Source organism: Nannospalax galili, unplaced genomic scaffold, assembly GCF_000622305.1.
Source record: "Nannospalax galili isolate Female #2095 unplaced genomic scaffold, S.galili_v1.0 scaffold660, whole genome shotgun sequence".
NCBI classification, from domain to species: Eukaryota; Metazoa; Chordata; class Mammalia; order Rodentia; family Spalacidae; genus Nannospalax; species Nannospalax galili.
This window is the reverse complement of record NW_008349073.1, coordinates 4,779,491-4,791,141: the sequence shown is the minus strand read 5'-3', so window position 1 is coordinate 4,791,141 and position 11,651 is coordinate 4,779,491. Positions and strand designations below refer to the sequence as shown.

Genomic DNA, 11,651 nt, shown 5'->3' with positions numbered 1-11,651 from the left:
TCTAGTCTCCAGGTTCCTGCCCTGAATCCCCTCCATAACGAACGATAGTCTATAAGGTGAAATAAACCTTTTCTTTTGCAAGTTGATTTTGGTCAGTGTTTTATCATAGCAACATAAAGCAAACTAGAGAAGATGAGCTAAATTCAATTTCATGGCTACCTTGCTTCCAATTAGTCTTTCCCCCTAATTATTCTATATTGCTGCATACACAGTATACAGAAGAAATAATTAGAACATCAGAAAATCTACATTTCAAGGTGGAAAAGAGGTTGGACATATATAGAAAAGATAAAAAGCACACATGCTAATAAAGTAGCTTTCCTGATGGGATTATTTATAGTTCTTTCTCTATTTATCAATGCTTTGTGATAATCAATACTAGCATTCAAAAACAACCTGAACCACTTCTCCTGCTGAACTTGAGAGTCTGCATTTTGCAGTCACAATACAGCGAGTTTAATTGCAAGGCAAGGGCTAACCAAACAGCATCAACCAAAATTGCCATGTGTCTTGAAGACAGAAGCAAGGAAGAACAGGTAAAAGCAATATTTGTATTGTTTTGTTTTGTTTTGCTTGTTTGTCTCTTGAGACAGGCTCTTCTGTAGCCCTTTCTGGTCTGGAACTCACTATGTAGACCAGGCTGACCTTGATCACATGGAACTCCTCCTGCTTCTGACTCCTGAGTCCTGGGATTAACAGAATGAACCACTAGGCCAAGCCAGGGAAAAGCAATCTTATGGAAGAGTTATGGATGTCTTCATGGCACAGGAACTTTGGCCAAAAACAAATGTGGGAAGGCTGAGTGAGAGTTAAGCCTTTGTTCCAGAAAGTGCCTGATTGGGATTTGTGTTACTAGAGCATACCTAGTGTGCATTCTTTGATATATTTAATATGGAATGCATACAAAACACTGTTGATGAGAGGTTTATAAACAATAGATGTTATGATTCTTTCATATGTGTATGTAGAGGATATATATTTAAATAATGACCTCATAGGATTATGGAAGTTAGAGAGTCTGAAGTGTATGACCCTTCTAGAACACTACATACTCAACTAAGCTGCTATCACTGTCTCGAATTTGAAATCTGTAGGATATACCAAGTGACTGAAAATCTGAGCTGAAGATCCAAATTGCAGTTATGTGATAGGATTGCTTTTTCTAGAAATCTATCTTTTTTCTCAAATGCCTTAACTGTTTGGACTAGGCCCAACTTCACTATGAATATTCATCTGTTTACTAATAGTTAACCTGTTTTAAATGTTAATCACATTAAAACACATGTTCACAGAAGCATCTAAGCTACTATTTTACCAAACTCAGTATATTCCTCTGGAAAAATTGACATACGGAATTAGTCACTGTAGTAAATAATAGAGAAGAATACCTACCACATTCCTTAACTGCAGTATTGACAGCAATATTGATCCTTCCATTGGAACTAGATGTGTCTCTCATGAAAGTTCATGCTGTAGCGATGTACAAACTCTGAAAAATTACAATAGAAAATGAGCCCAACTATTTATCTTGTTGAAGGTTTTACACAGTACTATGTGTTAAGTATCTATGGCCTATCCTATTACTTCAAAATCTAATATTGTCTGCAGGTAGTGTTACAGAGGAAATCAAGCTAAATTGATATCATTATCTGGAGTCATATTCCAGTGTGACTACTGTCTGTATTGAGAGGATATTTGAAGATAAAGATATACATTTGGAGGGATGAGATGAGGAATCCCAGGTAGAAGACAGACCCTTACAACCCTTAGAAATGAACTCTGTATGCGCCTTGGTTTGGAAGGATTATTTGAGGAAATTTGTGTGGCAAGCTGATCCACAACCATGGGGCAATGAATTTCTTGTCATCTGATGTGTATCTTTCGGCTTTGATACAGCAGCAAGGGCTACCTCATATACATAGTATAAACGCAGTGTTTCATTGGACTCCCCATTTCCTGGCTAATCTAACTGATGACTCTCTAGCATTGTTTTGTTTTTTCTTTTAGATATCTATTATATTAAAAGATAGATGGTGGAATAAAGGAATAGAACAAAACAGGGAGAGACTGAGAGTTTTCACTCTGTGCAAAGTCATAGTAACTTAATACTTTTCTGAAATTATCTTGTACAGACATGGTGGAACTCACCACGTGGTGAAATCCTTAAAAGTGATACACATTCAAAATTCTAGCATGCTGTAATCAGAAAATACACACGCAGACATAGAATTGCTGTATATTTAATATGTGGAAATTTTCTGGGAAAAGTTTAAATTGCCTAAGGAATGTAAACTTCATTTACGTTTGAGATTGTGTCTCCCTATATAGCCTAATGATCCTTAAATCTTGCCTGGGACTCAGTTTCTCTCTCTCTCTCTCTCTCTCTCTCTCTCTCTCTCTCTCTCCCCTTCCTTTCTCTCTCCCCCCCCCTTCCTTTTACATTGTTCATACTTCACATTGTTAGGAATCAAACACAGTGCCTTCTGCAGGCTGTGGAAGTGCTCTGCCACTAAGCCACATCCCTAGTGTCCATGAATTACCATGAGTTTGAGGCAAGCTGAGGCCAGTTAGGACTATAGTGTGGTATCCTGTCTCAAAAATCAAATAATTAAAATAGAATAAAAAGAAGTAACAGTCTAAAAAGAAACTAAAATATGTAAGATATTACCCTGAAAGAAAAGTGTCTTACGCTTCACAACATTTTGTAAATTAACATATTTTTAAATATGAAATATTTAATTATGTATTTTCTCTAGTGATATTTCATCAGAACAAATTAATGACATACTTTCAAAATAAGGTTTTTACATGTGCTTAATAATATAAATAATCATAAATTTCAATATTTATTTTAAAACAATTTTATACTCAAGTAAATGCATTTGTACAAGTTAATTTTAAAAAGAAAGTTTAGCAATAATAGAGATGCATGACCTTTCTTACACTAACTAATCTTCCACAGTTAATGATTTTCTCATTTTAGTGCCTTCTCAGAGAGAATACATAGAATATTTAGAAAGCTTTTGTGAACATATAATGTTTCTTCAGATATTTTTCTTAGTAATAGAATTGTCAAATTTGCCTTAAACCCACTTGAAATAGCCGTTGTAGCTTACATGATAAAACAATGCTCCCAATTAACTGGTTTTTCGCTCTTCTTTAGGTGGCTAGTACATAGAAAAAATGTTAATCCTTTCATTGTGAATATACATGTAAAAGCTATGAAAATCCTCATGTAAGTTTAAATTAATAATTTTTTTTGGTATAATCACATTTGTAGATCAGTGTCTGCCTTCAGCTGGATGTAATCCTAATTTTACTTAAGTAATTTTTCAAGGATTCTTAGACATTAGAAAAAATACATTTGTGTTGCATGTATCTTCTAATATTGCCCAATAAACTGACTAAAAGTCACTTTAAAGTTGCAACTTCGATATTATTAGCATACCCGACTTACTTCATTTGCTTTATCCATTCAATTTTTTTAAATGAAAAGAAATAATGCTCTCTAAAAGTTACAAAGTCTATGGATATCAAGAAATCAGGTTCAGCCTACGTGAACATCAGTGGTTTATAGCTGCTAGTGTGTTAATGTGAAATCGGCTGTGACAAGCTGCAGGTGCTTCTGGCCTACGGCGGTCAGAAGAGGTCATTGGATGCCCTAGAACTGGAGTTATAGAAGGTTGTTAGCTGCCATGTGGGTTCCTGGAACCGAACCTGGGTTATCTGCAAGAGCAGCCAGCAATCTTAACCACCGAGCCATCTCTCCAGCCCTGGAACAGTGATTTCTTAAGAATGTTTTAGGTTTTCTAGAGGAAGAGCACAAATGAAATGAATGCATATTAAAGGGGGCATATTAGATAGGCCTACAGGATATAGTCTGAGTAGTCCAACAATGATTGTTTGTACATTGGAGAGACTGAGATCCCACTAGCCGATCAGTTCATGTAACCGGGTGCCTCAGCACTCCCAATATGGTAGTGAAGGCCTGGAAGATTCCTGGAGGTTCACTGGTCTTCAGACCACATCCCTAGCTTTTAGAAGGCTGGTTTTGCTATCAGGTAAAAAAAATAGCGGTAGATACAACAAGACAGATGCACTCATCAGCAAGAGAAAAGACAGGTAGGCAAGCAGTGCTGGTTCTACCTTAGGCTACCACTGAAAGATGCTGACCACACTGAGGGAAGGTCTTTTCTCAGTTAACCCTTCCTGGAAATGCCATCACAATCCTCCCCAAAAGAGTGTCTAGTATTTGATTACAAATCTAATCAATTGGTAATCAGAAGCAACCATTACTGAGTCTTTGGTCAAAAATGCCACCAGTGTTCCAGCCAGAGACACTGATCCTGGTTCATGTCCTGATTTCGGTTGTGCCTGGGCAAGGGGCTATCATGTTAGAGATGTTCTGCCCAGATCTGCTGGTGTTTGCCAGAACCCCAAATCCAGCCACTGGGATAGAAAGCACATAGACTCTGTGGGAGAGCCAACTTATTGACAGCTCACCCACAGACCTCGGTCCAGGTTTTGTCATCAGCCCCTTAAACTAAATGCTTCAGGGCATTCCATCTCTGTGACCAGTTCCTGTGGTGCAGGAGTGGTACAGGAGCTCTGCCTGCTTACTTAACTTTCTCTTAAGTTCCCACCTATGAACCTATAATAAATTCTTTTGTAAAACAGCAAAAACAAAGTAATCATCACAAAGGGTAAAGTAAATATATACATATGTGTGTTTCTCTCTGTGTGTGTCTCTCTGTGTGTATGTATTATAATTACATTGAAAATGAAATTTCAGTTTTTCTTAAAAAAATGAAAAAAAAAAAACACATTGAAAGCTGGGAAATTGAAAGTTCTCTATTAACCCACTGTGCTGGATAGCTTCAGTTGTCAATTTGACAAACCTTGGAAGAGGGAATCTCAGTTGGAAAATTTCCTCTCTCTGATTGGTCTGTGGGCATTTCTACAAGGCATTTTATGGATTGCTGAGTGCTGTGGGAGGGATCTAGCCCACCCAGGGAAGGTGGTCCTTGGTTGTGTAAGAAGAGGATCAAGCCAGTAAGCAGGTTCCTGCCCCCAGGTTCCTGCTTGAACCCCTACCCTGATTTCCCTTAGTGAAGAACTGTACTGTAAACTGAAAAATCCCTGTCCTTCTCAAGTTGGCTTTGGACAGAGTGGTTATTCGCTGCACAAAGAAACCTAATACAAGAGCTGATGCCAACTCTTTGGGATTGCTGTGATGAATTTGACTATATTGCTTGGGGGAGGATTTTGGAAGAAGTTTTTGGAGCTTGGGGTTAGAAAAGCCATTGAGTGCTTGGATCTCAGTGAGCAGTTCTATAGGAACTTGGAAGATGACTCTGAAGACATGTGGATGATGGAGGCTTGGCTGGGGAAATTTCAGAGGGAAGTTTGAGAGTCCCTCAAAGACTCTCTAACAGGGCCATTTGTGAGATCTTTTGAATTGAGAATATGTGATAAACACAAAACATAGACATGGACACACAGATACATAAACACAGATACAGGTTTAATGAAGATGGTACATTAAGAAATGTTTCAACTAAAGGGAGTCTGAAGCTGATATTTGAGGAGTTTTTAACATTTGAACTCAGGTTGGTTTAGGATGGCCTATGTGCCAAATTCTTATACTGATGATGTTTACAGTACTCCTAGAACAGTGATCCCATTTCTATCTATCTTTTAAAAAGTAAAGAAAATCCTTGATGATTACATAACCATTTGCACTTGACAAAAATTAAGAAAAACTAATTTATACAATTAGCAATTAAGCATATTTTTTTCTTCAACTAAACACAGCTTGAGGGACTGTGAACAAAAAGCACTTCCTGTCCTCATAATTGTAGTAAGAAAGATTTGCTCCTAGACTAGTCACATTTAATGAGCTGTACAGCTAAGTAGCATTTTAATACTTTTGGCTATTAAATAAATCAGAATGATTTCCTGTCACTAGCTTTAAAATGATTTCAAGAGCCCATGGAACAAACCCAAGGACATCTACCATGTTATCTGTTTCTGTCAAGCAGGGAATTTTGCCTAATTGACTTATTTTGCTCAGATTTAAAATTTTTTAACTGTAGAAAAATGACTAAATGAGCTGTTTGGCTTCTGTGAGAGAAGTTACCATAAGTCTTCAGGGAAGGATCATGTAGGCTTGAAGAAATGAAACTGTTGTCCTCACTTATGTTGCTATCAACATCCAGCAAAGACTTACTCTTTGCTGATTCCCAACTCCATTTATGAGCTGAGACAGTGCACTTGTTTCTCTCCAGAATGTTTTAAAAATATTTTTATTTCATAATCGACCATTTCATACACATATACATGTATCTTGATTATATCTATCCTCTACCTCTCTCTGCTTCTTCCCCTTGAACCCCTCCAACAGATACCCCTCTCATCATCATGTCCTCTTTCTAAAATTAGTTTATTTTTCTTACTAAGTCCAATTAGTGCAGTCTGCTGAAATGTTGATCAGTCTCATTGGCTTCATCTTGTGCAGTTCCTGTGCAGGTAATTATAGGTGCAGTGAGTGCATGAGTGCAAAGGACATGCTATATCCAGAAGACAAGATTCCACAGTGTTTCTTCCCATCCTTTGATTCTTACATTCTTTCCTTCTTCCCTTCCACAATGTTCCTTGAGCCATGTATGGGGGAGGGGTTGACAGACGCCCATTTCAAGAAGAGCACTCAACAGTTACTTATTCTCAGCACTTTCACCAGATATGAGTACCAGCACTGGTACAGGAAAAAGAAAGCTGTTTCTCTAGCCAAGGTTGAGAGCACTGCTAATCTATAGGTATAAAGATAGAAATCAGTTTGAAAACATGGCCAATTAGCAAAACAATAGCCGTGGGTTCCTTGCTAGAGCCTCTGATCTCCCCTGTCATGGGCTTTTGACCAGATATTCAGTACCAGACCCAATTTCCTCCTGTGGAACAGGCTTCAGATCCATTAGAAAGGGATTGGTTACCCCTATTAACCTTTGTGATTGTATCTTACTTAGCAGGTCAGTGTTGTAGCATGCAGTGTCCAAGACGGGGTAAGACTGTTGACATCTTTTCTCCCATCAGCCTACCTAACACCTTCTGGCACTAGCTTGCAGCAAAGCTGTTTCTAGGGAATTTCCATTTTGATTTCTCTATCCTGAAACTAAAGTGTACTGTGTCTTCAGCACAGATTCTTGTCATCTAGTTATCTTGGGCAACCAAGAGCAATAGCAATCGCTGTTGCTGGAAGGACTCTAGGGCCTCCCTGACCAATAGCCTCTAGGGAGATGTCCTATGGCTGTAATTGAGATTTTAATTTAATGACCCATGTCTTCACAGAGCATTGTTCATTTGTGGAGGATATCTGTGTTCAAACTCCAGTTTTTTTTTATTATATTTTAATTGTCACCTGGCTCCATAGTGTTTTTAATAAGTAGAGTATTCTCCAAAGCAACTAAGCTGGCCAGAAAAGCTAGGAAACAAAGAATTAGATTTAATCATTCTTAAAAGACACAGTCACATTTTTGTAAAACCCCAGAGCCCTCAACATGACTTCATCTCATATTCTTTTCTGCATGTTATTCTCAGCATGAAGCAGTTCCAAAAGACAGTAGAACTGTGTGAATCACGAAGCCTTTGGATCAAATAATTGCCATCTCCTTCATTATATATTAATTCAGGATGGCTTCCCTTTTGTTTCTTATGCACAATTGGCACTGTGTTATTTTTTTCTCAAACAGCTGGAATATGCTTCTGTTCAAAGTGATCTGTAGCTGCTTCTGCAACAAATTCTCCCCCCTCCTCCATAATTGAGTGGATATTATTTGGAAGTAAGAAAACAGATATGCTCAAGTTATTTCCTATATTTATTTTCTTCATCCTGAGGAGAGACAAAGAAGACCAGTCAATAGGGGCTGCAGCTGAATTTATTCCATTTTGGCATCCTGCAGCTGCTTGATGAAGCTGATCAGCCCACTGGTGAAAGTATTGTGGGAGGTCACTGCAACGTTGCCGTGAAGCTCAGGCTCAATTTCCTTGGCCAGTTGTCTCACCAGTTGTGCTCCCCAGTGGCTGAAACAGTTGATGTTCCAGATGCTTCCCTGAATGACGATTGGGCACTCACAGAAGGTGATCAAGGCTCCAAGCATGAATGGTGTGAGCTTGGTGAATGCAATAGGGTTAGTTGAATGATTTCCTTCAAAAAGCTTATGTGACAAGGTTTTCTCAAGATCTTGTGTCCTCTTTCCTGGACCCTGACACTCCTTCTGGGCCTTCTCTGACAATTTTCCCTTCATCAGGGCTCTACCTGGGCTAAGAAGTTGGTCAGGAGGATCTTGTGATGCAAATTTTTTCTATAGGGTGCTAGGTCTGGACAGGGATGAGGATGTCACTGGGCATTATCTTGGTATCTTGATGAATGAGGTGGCATAATGCTGTGCTGGCCACTGGTCCCTGGCACCATGCAACAAAATTGGGCCTGGTGATGTACTTTCTGTTGGACTTTATCATGTCACTCTGCTGGAAGTAGACAACAAAATAGGTGCTAGGCATAGGGCAGCATGTCAGGAGTCTCACACCTAAAGCAGTTGTACCAGATCAGCAGAACCAGCAAGATATGTGCATTCTTCTCCAGGGGCATTGTGAAGAAGTTCTGGTCCATCCAGTAAGCTCCCATGAGCAGCTGCTCGAAATGGTAAAGAAAAGCCATATGCAATGGCTGGAGAGATTGCTCAGTGGTTAAGAGCACTGGCTGCTCTTGCAGATAACCCAGGTTCTATTCCTATCACCCACATGTTAGCTAACAACTGTAACTCCAGTTCTAGGAGAATCCCTCTTCTGATCTTAGCAGGCATTGAACAATAGGGGGTACATGCAGGCAATACACTTATATACATAAAAAAATAAAATATTTTTAAAAACCCACATGCAGGGTGATAGAAAATCCAATGGATGAGGACGGGGAGTAACATCTACCTACCCAATCACAGAACTTGAATGTACTTCGAGGATCAATTCCAAATGCCTTCACTTTGGTTGTGTTGGAAGACAGGGCAACAAAGTGGTTTGGGACTATTGATGGATACTTGCTCATTCTGAGAGATCACTCCTTTGCCATTTCTTTTATGGTGATGGTCTTCCAGGTGGTAAAGGTTTTGGAGGGAATGATGAACAGGGATGACTCAGAGTTCAAATTGGCCAATGTTTTAGCAATATGGGTCCCATAAATGTTAGAGGCAATACAGACCCAGGGACCTCCTGAGTAGTACAGCTCAAAGGCATCAATCGCCATGAAGGGTGCTAGGTCAGAACCTCCAATGCCAATGTTGATGAGGTTGGTGATGGATTTTCCCATATAACCCTTCCAGTTGCCACTTTGGTTATGCTGGCAGAAAGATTTCATCTTGTTCAGAGCCCTGGCAACCTCTGCCATCATTCCTTCCTACCCACCACAATGAGTGTGTTGGACCAGTTCTGAAGGGCCAGGTACAGCACTGCGTCATCCTCAGTGTAGTTGATCTTCTCACCATTAAATACACTATTCTGGGGGGCCTCCATGCCTCTGGACTCTTGGCCAGGCCCACCAGCAACTGAATCACTTCCCTCATCAAACGATTCTTAGAGAAAACCACCAGAATATGTCTATGGTTGATCTTGAGGTTCAAGATGAAGTGATATAAGCACTCTCGATACTTCTCAAAAACCTTTGAGGTCTGCACTGTATGGTGACACCTACTCCTGCTTCTGGAACTGTGGGTTCCCAGTGAACTCGATCATGGCTAAAATGGAAAGGTACCCAAAGCTGGATGTGTCCAGAAGAGTAAGGGATGGGCGGCATGCAACAAGATTTTCAAATAATCTTATTCAAGAATGTCACATAATATTCTAATGTGTTCCTATGAGTTAGATTCTCTATATTTTATATACTACCTACCAAACTGTCACAATGATAAGAACATATATGTGCCTACACATATAGACACAAAAGCACAATGCTCAGGGGGATTATAGAGAAAAATATCCATGATTACAGGTCATACTTTATGATGCTTTGATACTTTTTCACCAAAAATAAAGAGTTTGAATTTAAGATATATATGGTAGCTGTGCATCATGACATATCATGGAACAACTGCTGGGATTCTCCCTGAAGTATTCAGGAGACTATACAAAATAACAAGTCACATTACTTGCCTTTGAAGATGACACTTCCCAATTGTGAGAAAGATAAATAATCATGGTCTTGATAGTACCATAGTAGAGACATGGAACCCGTAATTCGCTACCAGAGGAACTCTCCTTACCTAATGTGTTGTCCTAAGGCTAAGCACTGAAGACTGGAAGAGTTCCTTATTTGACAAGGGAAAAAGTTATTTTTGATATAGTCAACAGTCCCTGCAAAGTCCTACAGATGGGGAAAAGAAAAACATACAGACAATAAAAGAACATTTTGTTAGTAAGGTAAAGCAAGTAGATCTCAGAGAATGAGAGGTTTAGGCAACACATGACTTATCTAAGGTAGAAAACAGAATTTGCAGTACTGCTTTTGAAAATTGAAAAACCCTGTACTTAAGGTATTAATGATGAAATACTAAAGTTTAGAGACAAACAACAATGTTAAATATAAGAACCAACAAGAACTTTCTAAACAAGAATGAAAACATTGTGGAAGGGATAGCTTTACCATGAGACTGAAAATTCATTAACCACACATGCACCACATTCACAACAACTTAACAGATAAAATACAATCACTCTGAATGAATACACATCTGTATGCTACACTTTTTCTTTATAATTTTATAATATTTTTATTAGAAGGTGCATTCTACCCATGCAAAATCTGGGCCCTGTGAATCCTAGACTCTTCATTCTACACTATAAGATCATGCAGTGATCAAAAAGAGAAAACTGGAAGTCAGTGTGTCAAAATAAGTGGCAGCTACGGAAACAAAGGAATTGATTTTATGAAACCATTTCCTCTATTGGCTATACAGGATTTTCAAAAAAAAAGGTGTTGACCCTTCCCTAAAATAGGAAGGATGGTTTTCTTGCTACCCTTAGCCATACTTCACAAGGTTACTATAAAACATGGTGTGTCTATGCTAAAGAGATTTAAGACAGAGAAATTCCAAAGTCTAGCCTGTGATAGAATGATACAAAGCCTATAGGAAGGAAAAAAATTCACTAATAATTTGTCATTATTTTCCATGGGAAATGTCATATACAATGAATAATTTTATTAAGAATTATTCTAAGAAACAAATTTGAGATACTGGCGCAGAATAGGAAACATGAGACAAAAACAATTAGACTCCAGCTCAAAGACAATTAAAACAAGATCACACAACAAATTCAGGACCCAGATGCCAGGAAATTGTATAATGAAGCTAAACAGACTTAGCACACACATACTCAATTTTGTTCTCTAAGAAAAGTAACTTAAAGGAGAGTTTATTTGGTAAACACTTCCAGGTTATAGCCTGTAGGGACCTAAGTCTGCTTTGCTTAGCAGGGAACCTTGCTTCTGTGATGGCAATATCAATCCACAACAGAATCGTGGACTCTAGGATTTGTACTTTCCAACAAGCTGTTTATTGAAAAATGTAGAAGATCTTTATTCATTGCAAGGCACTGGCAGTCATGTG

At 38.7% G+C, this 11,651-nt stretch overlaps 1 pseudogene; it reads right to left on the bottom strand.

Moving 5' to 3' along the window:
* Window positions 1–7,931: 7,931 nt before the first annotated feature.
* The window catches only part of LOC103744589, a 93,929-nt pseudogene continuing 90,209 nt past the window's right edge, over window positions 7,932–11,651 (bottom strand).